This window comes from Peromyscus maniculatus, chromosome X (assembly GCF_049852395.1).
Source record: "Peromyscus maniculatus bairdii isolate BWxNUB_F1_BW_parent chromosome X, HU_Pman_BW_mat_3.1, whole genome shotgun sequence".
In the NCBI taxonomy this organism is placed as follows: Eukaryota; Metazoa; Chordata; class Mammalia; order Rodentia; family Cricetidae; genus Peromyscus; species Peromyscus maniculatus.
In genome coordinates, this window is record NC_134875.1 from 38,884,270 (window position 1) to 38,895,619 (window position 11,350).

At 42.8% G+C, this 11,350-nt stretch overlaps 1 long non-coding RNA gene across 3 annotated transcripts; it reads right to left on the reverse strand.

Annotated features, from left to right (window-relative positions):
• Positions 1–261: 261 nt before the first annotated feature.
• Positions 262–8,469, reverse strand: LOC143270772 (uncharacterized). Of its 3 annotated transcripts, XR_013048015.1 has the most exons (5): positions 8,318–8,469; positions 7,348–7,458; positions 4,264–4,436; positions 1,683–1,824; positions 262–484 (listed from the first exon to the last, which is right to left on the reverse strand). It is a non-coding gene; the product is annotated as an uncharacterized LOC143270772 (long non-coding RNA). The 3 variants fall into 3 exon arrangements; XR_013048016.1 differs by lacking the exon at positions 7,348–7,458; XR_013048017.1 differs by lacking the exons at positions 7,348–7,458; positions 8,318–8,469 and adding an exon at positions 5,786–6,548.
• Positions 8,470–11,350: the final 2,881 nt, after the last annotated feature.

Below are 11,350 nucleotides of genomic sequence, written 5' to 3' on the forward strand. Positions count from 1 at the left end.
CACATCTAAAATCCAAGTCGTGCCATTCAAGTAAGCGCTCAGTTGTCACATGCACTTACTGATGAATGGAGTGAACAGCACAGCTCAGAAGGCACAACTCCATCCCCCACTTCACAAAAACTGTTTTAGGCATGACATTTTCATTTACCTTGGGTTATATAAAGTAATTGAAAACAAATTCACTTTTCAATGAAGTTAAAAGTATCCAAAGAAGAAAAACACAGATTTTAGTCAAGAGTATGTAAATAAAACATGACAGTATTTCTATTTTTAAAATTTATTCTTAACATTACCAAACACTGTGAGATATGTTTCCAACAGGAAGGAGGAAGGGCACATGCCATTGAAAGTCACCTTTAAGCGATGACAGACAGAATGGCATCAATCTCAAAACTTCTGAGGCCTTCTGAAAGCTGAAAATCCTCAAGACAGTGAAGAGCAAGCAGGCTTTCTTCTCGTTCCTCTTTCCTTGCCTGTCTCTTAACTGTGGAATTAGAGGAAAGAGCAGTGAGTAAGGAAACGTCAAGCAGCCACAACGCCTCTGCAAACCGAAAAGGAGACAGCTCCACAGACCTTCTCCGTCAGTGTGCCAGACCGTAACCAACAGAGGACACGTCTCCCTGCTGTGGCGTGTGCGCTGCAAAGTTAAGGTGTTTACCAACTGGTAGCTTCAACCATATGATGCCAAGGGCCTTGTCTCCTTTCCTAACACCAGGTTTTTCACTCGAGAGAGCATTTGGAGATGTAAAGAAATCCCCCAACCTTTAAGGTCCCGATTTTAAAAAAAAATAGGAGGAAGACATGAAGGTGAGGAGGAATGTAGGGAGAGGGGAATCTGGGAGGAGGAGGAGAAGAGGGAAAGAGAGTATTGGGAATTATGCAACTGAAAACACGAGGGCAGGGAAAATCAAAATTTAAAAATGAAGCTGGGCATGGGTGTTTGCACTTGTAATCCCAGCACTGCAGAGTCTAAGATGGGAATACTTTTGTAAATGTGATACCAGCATGGTCTATATAGTGAATTTCAGGCCAGCCTGGCCTAAATAGCAAGACTCTGTCACAGATATCTTATAAAAACAAAATAGAAAAGAGTACAAAAAATTTCCTGATCACTTAAGTATAATTAAAAACATGACAGAAAGTAAGCCTTAATTATCACTTTAGTGATAATATTAAGGTTAACTTATACTTTCAATGGCAAAAAATATAAAATTCATCAGTTAATATTTACTTATTAGCCATGCAGCATGGTCCTGTCTGTGATCAATAGCTTTTTCTGCTTGCCAGCAATAACAGTCTAAAAGGTATTATCTTCTAGTCATTACAGGAGACTGTATAATTGGCTATATAATGAGGGCCCAGCTAGTGCCTGGCCCAAGCTGCTTCTGGTAACTGTTCACTAAACAAATATTGGCCCACGTAGAATACAGCTACTAAGTTTGATGTAATAACCACTTGTTAATAGTCTTTAAAAAGAGGTACTGAAGAGCTATACTATATATTTAGAAATAGACTGTATTTACAAAATTACTAGGAACTTTAATAATTTAACATTTCAAAAAGGATTGATTGAATTTCTATCTAAACTTATATATTTTTCTCAGCTACTTTAGAAGAATTAAAAATATGAAGTTATGATAAATGCAGGGGTGAGGAGTAACAGTCCAAGCTGTGCAGGATACCTGGAGGTGCTGGGACAGTCTCGTGTTGGACCAGGGTCCTGGATAGCTTCTTCTGACTCATTTTCCGTTTGTCTGGTGTTTTCATTGCTTCCAAAGTCTTGGTAGATTTCTTTGAAGTGATCAAACTCATACTGACTTATGGCTAGAGTGAAGAATAACAGTGTGAGAAGAGATGTGGAAAAATAACTCACCATAAATAGTAGCAGCATCCTTGGGAAAAGGCTGGGGATAGAAGCAATTAGGAAAAGAGTAGCTGGGCACCTTCCCTGGCTCTCACATTTCAGACATTTGATCATTTCCATGGCTATATTTCTTTTCTTTGCCCAGTAACCTAATCAACCCATGTTACTGATTACTTCGTAAAGAAAGGAAGGGACCAGAGTCATGGGGTCCGCTTGCATTCTGTTATGCTATGGGGACAGATCTGCTGGTAAAATAGTTTGCCAAGGCAAACTATAGACGAATTTCTAAATGGTCTTATTAAATAAAAAACACAGAGTCAAATATAGGGGTGAAAGCCTTAGAGATCAGGGAAATAGAGAAAGCCACCAGCCAACCTTACTTTACCAACTCTGCAGCTTACAAATGCGAGTTACTTCCTGTCTACCCACGCTATATCCCCTGCCATCTGATTTGCTCTCTCTGCCCAGCTACATCACTTCTCTTCCTACACAGCTCTGTCACTTCCTGTCTGTCTGTACAGACCTCCATGGCTAACTAGTTTTGGAATTTAAGGCATGTGCCACCATACCTGGCTCTGTTTCCAGTGTGGTCTTGAACACACAGAGATCTTGCCTGCCAAGTGATAGGATTAAGGGTGTGTGCAACCATTGCCTGACTTCTTTGTTTACTTAAAATGGCTTGCTATTTCCTCTGATCTATAGGCAAGCTTTAATTATTAAAGCACAAATAAAATATCACCACATTTCAGCACAAATACAATATCACCACATTTCAGCACAAACAACAAACTGTATGGCAAAGCTGATTGTTTCCTCACCTCCCTGTGGATTTCCTTTCCACAAAGTGACCCTTAGCCAGTTAATCACATTGAGGGACCAAATCTCCAAGAATCTCTCCACACAGAGGTCAGAAGAGGGCCTTGGGTTCCCTGGAAACTAGAGTTACAGATGGTTTTAAAGCACCATGTGAGAGCTGGAAACCAAACCATGGTCCTCTGCAAGAGCAACAAGTGCTTTTAACCATTGACTCGTTTCTCCAGCCCCTCTTTACAGGTCTAATTTGTTATCCAATACCAAGTAGTCAGTCCTAAAAACATACATATATGAGCAACACTATAGGACTCAACAGTTCATTTGCTTGCATGCATGCACACACTCATACACACACACACACACACACACACACACACACACACGAGAGAGAGAGAGAGAGAGAGAGAGAGAGAGAGAGAGAGAGAGAGAGAGAGAGAGGAGACTAATAAAGGAGAAGAGAACATGAATTTGAGAGGGAGCAGGTGGAGGAGTGATGGCCATGGGCAGCATTGGAGGAGAGGGTAAAATTATGTAAATACTCATATATGGAATTCTCAAAAATAAAACGGAAGGGGTTGGAGAGAGGAAAAGAAATGAGGAAATGATACAATTGTATTTTAACTTAAACTTTTTAAACTAAAAATGAAAATTTTAAAAAGCCATGCTCTCCTGGGAGTCCAATTGGTGAGAAAGAGGAGGGTTTATATGAGCGAGAATTGTTGAAACCAAGGTTGGATAAAGCACAGGGACAAATAACCAAATGAATGGAAACACATGATCTGTGAACCAAAGGCTGAGGGGCCCCCAACTGGATCAGGCCCTCTGAATAGGTGAGACAGTTGATTGGCTTGATCTGTTTGGGAGGCATCTAGGCAGTGGTACCAGGTCCTGGGCTCATTGCATGAGTTAGCTGTTTGAAACCTGGGACTTATGCAGTGATGCTTGGCTCAATCTGGGAGGAGGGGACTGGACCTGCCTGGACTGAGTCTATCAGGTCGATCCCAGTCCTCGGGGGAGACCTTGCTCTGGAGGAGGTGGGAATGGGAGGTGTGCTGGGGGGAAGGGGAGGGGGACAGGAAGGGAGAGAACAAGGGAATCTGTGGCTATTATGTAGAACTGAATAGTATTGTAAAATAAATACTAACAAAAAAAAAAGCCATGCGCTCAAAATGAAAAACATATCAACGGGTTCTTTTTCTTCACACTTTCTACCAAGCACCTCCACACACACCTCTGTCCTATAAACAGTAAACTGTGGGCTCACAAGTTTAGAACTTCAGTTCTCTTGTTAAACACAAGTTTTTGGAGGGCAGATGTTCTCTTGGAACTTTAAGGGTCCTTCTAGAACTTGGCTTTTACTCTGACCCATGTAGCTCCAGGTTTAGAGGAAAGAAATATCTAGTACTTCCCCAGTCCTAGGCCAGAGCTGAACAGGGCCAGCAGATAGGATCTGCACTAAGGCTCCTTAAGCAGAGTCTGTAGCCCGGATGCCTCTCTGACACTCTCTCATGTACCCCTTCCTGCTTCCCTACCCTTGTCCACCTGTTAATGTCTTGCCAGTAACCCACTGACCCTTGGTTCCTTACCCTGTACATCTGTAATCAGTATGCACATGTCATCTTCTTCCAGTTCCTCCTTTCCATTCTCCTTTGTTGCTGGCTCCACAGACACCTTGGTGGTGAAGGCTTCATCCATTTTAACTCCTTGTCTTTGTTTAACTCCTTGTGTTCTGTGACTTCGGGAGCCTCTTTGGGCAGACCTAGTCCCAGACAGATGTACAAGAACAGTCCCATGAGTAAGTTCCATGCTAAAAGACAGGCTTAAGACCCAGATCAAGCCGGGCGGTGGTGGCGCACGCCTTTAATCCCAGCACTCGGGAGGCAGAGCCAGGCGGATCTCTGTGAGTTTGAGGCCAGCCTGGACTACCAAGTGAGTTCCAGGAAAAGGCGCAAAGCTACACAGAGAGACCCTGTCTCGAAAAACCAACAAAAAAAAAAAAAAAAAAAAAGACCCAGATCAGACCCAGAATTATGCTTAGACCTTGGCCTTCACCATTGCAGAAGGCAACCATTATTTTTTAACCTCCAGGACACCTGGAATAAATAAATAAATGAATAAATATGTGATGTAGTAGACAAGGTGCAGAATGGAGTAGAAATATCCAAAAATATGAAAAGAAAGCCAACAATGAGGAACTGAAAATTATTCACAGTCATGTTCTATCTTGATACCGTGTTGCCTCCTTTTTTGAGGTGTAGTAGTCCAGTCTTCCTCCAAATTAACCCCTTGATCTGTACCTCCACCTCATTCTTTCTGGGGGCCTTTCTCAGACCTGTGAACTTCTCTTACTCAGTCTGCAACTTGACTCCCCAGACTACCAATGCCATGTGGCCCAAGTCCTGCCTGGGATTTCAGCCTATCTCACTACCATCTCTAATTACACTTCAACACTCACCAACTCATCTGATCATTTTTACCCCATCAGGTCCAGTTTCCACCCCCTGGGGCAGGTATGACACCAACAGGTAACTGCTACAATGAGGTTGGAACCACCAAGACCGTAAAAAAAAAAAAAAAAATTACTCTCGGGAAGGTGGTGCCTGCCAAGCTGGCTGCAGGTGAGGCGAGACCATGGGTGGTGTGAGAAGTGAGAGCTGAGGTAAGAAGAGGACTGAAAAGAGGGGCGGTAGCTGAGATGAGCAGGTAAGCTGAAGTGAAGGCTAGAGGCTGAGGTGAAAGGGTGTGGGTGGAGAAGAGGAGTAGGGGCTGAGTGAAAGGGAGCTGAAGCGAAGGGCGAGGCTGAATGAGAAAGTGTGATGAAGGGAGAGAAGCTGAGGTGAAGGGGTAGCTAAAGTGAGACGAAATCTGAGGAGTGGGGGAGAGTGAAGTGGAGACCTGAGGAAGGAGGTGAAGGTGGGTGTTGCTGGAGGGCTTCTCTCCAGGTTTCACCAAGCTCCGCAGTCCACAATCCACTTATAAAATAATCACTCAGACGCTTATATCACTTATAAACTGTATGGCCATGGCAGGCTTCTTGCTAACTGTTCTTATATCTTAAATTAACCGATTTCTATAAATCTATACCTTGCCACGTGGCTTGTGGCTTACCAGAGTCTTCACATGCTGCTTGTCCTGGCGGTGGCTGCAGTGTCTCCCTCCTTCTTCCTGTTCCCCCAATTCTCCTCTCTTTGTCCCGCCTATACTTCCTGTCTGGTCACTGGCCATCAGTGTGTTATTTATATAGAGTGATATCCACAGCACTACCCCTTTTCTTCTTCTTCTTTTTTTTTTAAAAGGAAGGTTTTAACTTTAACATGGTAAAATTACATATAACAAAACAATTACCGAGCAAGAATTACAGTTACAATATTAAAGAAGATGTCCTATCTATCTTATATTTGTGAGTTTAAGGTTTTATATCTAACTTATCTTTTGTCATAACTGAGGAAATTACAACTATCTAGTCTTTAACCACATCAAAGACCTGAGAAGGAACATAATGGTACCTGAGAAATGGAAGATGGATGCAAGTAACTTTCAGGAATCTTGCAAGAGTAGACCAAGACAACTGGCAGCCTGGACAGTCACCTAATGTTTCTCAGCATTGTTGGTGCATTTAAATTGGCTACAGGCCTAGAGTATCTGACAGACCATTTTCAGAAACAGGAATTCTGAAAGACCATCTTACTCTGTCTTGGCAGAGTACAGTGGTCGCTTTTCTTGTGTCCTGCTTGTCCAGAAAGGACAACATTGCATTTGTACTGTCAGCCATCAAGGCAAGGGCAGTTCCTTGCCCAGTAGGCCATTTTGTGCCAAGAAGACAAACTTCCAAATGGAAATGTCTTAGAAGCCCAACATTCTCTCGGGATCAAATTGGTGCAGCCAGAAGCAATTGTGTCTCACATCAACAGACTTTTAAGTTATTTAAATGCCATATTCTCTAGGTCTATGAAGTGTTTGAAGATTACCTATCTATCTGAAATATATCTATGTATACCTAGAAGAGTTAACTAACATGGCTACAAATATGATTATCATAGATGACTAATTATTAATCTATTTTTTAATTATTCATTACAATTTTAAATGAGTTAAACATAATACCTCAAACAAGAATAGAAATATATATATATATACAGTATAACAAAATTAACTTCAAGTTTGTATCAAAAAACTAAAATTTATACCAATGTAAAACATTTTAAACATAAACTAAAATGTATACCAATGTTAAACATTTTAAACAAGTTGTTCTTTAAAAGTAGGTTCATTAATCTACCCTTTTATCTTATCATCTCTATATCCTCCTATATATCTATATCATATCCACTTTTCTTTTTTTGGAAGAGATCACATTTATAATCAACCTGTTTTAACCCTTATGAGACATGAAGTAGGAATCTAGTTTTGGCTCTGTTTAGAATTGGTTTTTAAATATTTTTAGGTTTATGGTGGAAACTTGAGCCGTTGGGCACCATTTGTTGCTGGAGGGCTTCTCTCCAGGTTCCACCAAGCCCCGTAGTCCCACAATCCACGTATAAAATAATCACTAAGACACTTATATCACTTATAAACTGTATGGCCGTGGCAGGCTTCTTGCTAACTGTTCTTATATCTTAAATTAACCTATTTCTATAAATCTATACCTTGCCACGTGGCTGGTGGCTTACCAGAGTCTTCACATGCTGCTTGTCCTGGCAGTGGCTGCAGTGTCTCCCCCTTTCTTCCTGTTTTTCCAATTCTCCTCTCTCCTTGTCCCGCCTATACTTCCTGTCTGGTCACTGGCCATCAATGTTTTATTTATATAGAGTGATATCCACAGCAGGTGGGACTGTGTGGCAAGGAATGGTTAGAAAAAGTGGGAGGAGACTGGGGTGAGGGCTGAGGGCTGAGGTTCCTGGGAAGCTGAGGTGAGGGGTGGAAGCTGAGGTGAGGAGGGGTGGAAGCTGAGGTGAGGAGGGGTGGAAGCTGAGGTGAGGAGGGGTAGAAGCTGAGGTGAAGAGGGGTGGAAGCTGAGGTGAGGGGTGGAAGCTGAGGTGAGGAGGGGTGGAAGCTGAGATGAGGAGGGGTGGAAGCTGAGGTGAGGAGGGGTGGAAGCTGAGATGAGGAGGGGTGGAAGCTGAGGTGAGAGGTGCAGAGTAATGCAAGGGCTAAGGACAGAGGTGTGGGAGTGGGACTGAGGTAAGGGGTGCCTGATGTGAAGGTGCCTGGGGTACTGAGGTGGTGGGGCTGAAGTGAAGTGTAGGGGTCAAGGTGAGTAGTAGTGAGAGCCGAGGTGAAGGGGCTGAAGAGAGGGCTAAGGCTAGGTCTGAAGTGAGAGGGAGGGGCAATGCAAAATCTGGGGGCCAAGGTGAGGGGGTAGCTGAAATGAAAAGTACTGGAAAGAGCGGTGAAAATTGATGAGGGGTAGGGGCTGAATTGAGAGGTAGAATGAGAAGTAGGGGCTAAGGGGAGAGGGGCCCAAGGGGAGGGAGGGTTGAAAAGCTGAAGTAATGATGGGGCCTAAGGGCGGATGGGGCCTGAAGGGCAAGAGGGTAGGGGTTGAGGTAGGAAGTAAGGGCTAAGGTGATGGCGAGAGCCGAGGGGAGAAGATAGTGCCGAGGAGAGAAGCTGTAGGTTAAGATTCTAATTTAATGTCACCTGAGAAGCTCCACGGGAAGATGGGTGGACAATCTCAGGAACCGAAAAGCCGGACTTCTTTCCGCAAGTCGGAGCAGACGAGAAGGATAAGCCCGTGGCAGACTATAGGGGGCAGTGCTACCCAGAGCCACTTCCCCGCCCTGTGCCTAACAACCTCCACACTGGTTTGCTGAAAATTCGAGTGATCTGCGCATCATCCAATGAATGATTTTCCCGCCCATCGTTTAAATAATAAGAACGGCTCACTTTTCCCGAAGATTCTGTTACCCAGGCGACCTTTTAAGTTCAAACGCATACCGACATTTTTATTTTATATGTATCCCTGATAGTATAGGGAGCCAATATAGACTTGATCCTGAGACAGGTTTAAAGGGTGTATGTTCGTCAGTTTCCACCCGGTATTGCTTGCGGCAAGCAGAATAGTCTTAAAAGTGCGAAGAATGCCACTCAAATTTCAGCAATAGCAAAAAATAAGTAAATAAATAAATAAAATAAAAATAAAACCTCTCAGGAATATTGAGAACTTAATTGATTTGAAGAGGCTAAATTTATTTTTAAAAGGTTCTGGGGAGATGATTCATTAAGTGAAATTCTTGCTGTTCAAACATGCAGACCAGTGTTTGTACGGAAGCACCAACTAGGTGGTGGCATGTGTTTGTAATGACAGAACTAGGGGACCCGAGGTGTTCCAGGGGACTCCCTCCACATGCGTGTGCCTGCACATACACTCTTACTTAAGGACAGAGCTGAAAGGGGCATAGTCAGACCTCAGGATTTCCCAGGCATATGAAACTAGACGTTCCCTTCCTGGTACAATTTTATAAACCATTTTCAGTCAGACAGATAGATAGAAGTAGATACATTTAAGAATTTATTGGAAATACTATTTACTTTGATTTGATTTTGTAAGTTGGTTAATGTTTGTGATTATGTAGTTTTTCATTTTTATGTTTCAAAAATCAAACAACATTGCCTTTTTCATGGCAATGAAAATTAGCTTTATGCTGAGCTTGAAATTATTTTCTCATCCAGAGAAATTTTATTGTATGTTCCTTTTGATGGCCTTTTGTCTTGTTTTGCTTTTTTGAGACAGGTTTTCTCTGTGTAGCTTTGGAACCTGTCCTGGAACTCACTCTGTAGACCAGGCTGGTCTCAAACTCACAGAGATCTGCCTGGCTCTGCCTCCCAAGTGCTGGGATTAAAGGTGTGTACCAACCAAGGTTTTGTTTGCCTACTGAATGCTTACATTTTACTCTGATTTATAGTGGGAGATTAAAATTTCACCTTTCATGTCATATTTTTCTTTTCTCCTCTCCCACCTCCCACAAGATCTCTTTCCTTCAACTCCTCCTTTCTGATTTCATGGCCTGCACAAGTGTATACACACACACACACACACACACACACACACACACACACACACACACATACACACACACACACACAGTTGAATCTAAATTATGAGTATAAGATAAAATGTGGTATTAGTTTTTCTAAATTTTGTTTAACATGATAATGTCCAGTTCCTTCCATTTTCCTGCTAATGTTACAATTTTAATTTTAAGTATTTGATTATATTTTATTATTTTGTGCATGCACAAGTGTGGGCATGAATGTGTATGGGGTGGGGTGGGAGGTGGATGCTGTGGCCTGTGTGTGAAAGCCAGGGGACAACTTTCAGGAGTCATTTGTCTCCTTCTATTATGTGAGCCTCAGGGATCAAACTCAGGTCCTCAGGCCTGCTAGCAGGTGCCCCTGCATTTTTTAATAAAGTGAAAATGTCTCAGTGACTATGTGCACTGTGTTAATGCATCCATGTTTTAAAAAGCTGTGCTGGTTACATTTCTTAGCTAATTTGAGTAGTGCAGGAATGAAATGTATGTGCATGAATCTCTGTGACATGTTGATGAGAATCCTTCTACAGTATTAGGTATAGCTGCATCATGTGTTAGCTCCAATTTTCGTTTTTTTACTTTTTAAGAACCATTCATTCTTTTCTCCACAGTGACTGTACCAGTTTACATCACCTTCAGCAGTGTGTAAGACTTCATCTTTTTCTTTATCTCCATCAACATCATTGTCATTTGCTTACTTTTTTTAACTTTTATTGATTGTTTCTGGATTTCACACCATACATTCTGATTCCACTCATCTCCCTGTCCCCTCACATCTCCCTTCTGCCCTTGCAACCTCTCCCCCTAAACAAAACTAAATTTCAAAGAAAAACCAAAAACCAAACCAAACAAAGACAAAACAAAACAAACCCCCAAAAGGAGCAGAATCTTGCCGAGGAAGCTGTGGTGTGGCCCATTGAGACGCACAGTTGACCCTTTAGTCCGTTCATCTTTACTTACAAGTGTTTATTGCCATGAGTGATTGATCTGGTTCGAGGCCTCTGGTTTCTGCTATACCACTGACAATGGGATCTCACTGGGGATCCTCTTGGAGATCCTGTTGTCATCCTATGTCATGCTGCTGTTGTGGATCTGTAGGTTTTTCCCCTTTACAAGCTCAAACAGTTCATAGATTCTGTGGATATTGGGGTGGGCCAACTCATAGCCCTGGTTCTGGGCCTGGGTGGTAACTGGGTTGGTCAGCCTGTCAGCTTTCCCTCATCGTTACCCAGGCAAGCTCTCCAGCACTGCCTTGACTATCTCACCCAATGCAGCCTGCATCAAGGAGCAGGGGCCAGTTCTCTGGCTCTTAGGTCCTCAGATTCAGGTCATCCATACTCACACCACCCGGGCCAGCTCTGCTGTTTTGCCCAAGCAAGATGCAGGGACCCCTCTGTTGATTGCTGTAGGGGGCATATGACAGATGGTAGTGTAGATGTAACCAACCGTCTTATTAAATAAGAAACACAGAAACAATGTAAAAGAGAAAGCCGAGAGGTCAGAGCTCAGAGCTAAAATCTCACCCTTCCTCCTGCTGTCCCAGCTTCGGGAAAAGAGACCTACTTCCTGTCGGTTCGTTTTTTTATAGTATGTTGTTCTGCCTTCTCATTGGTTGTAAACCCAAACACATGACTGCCTC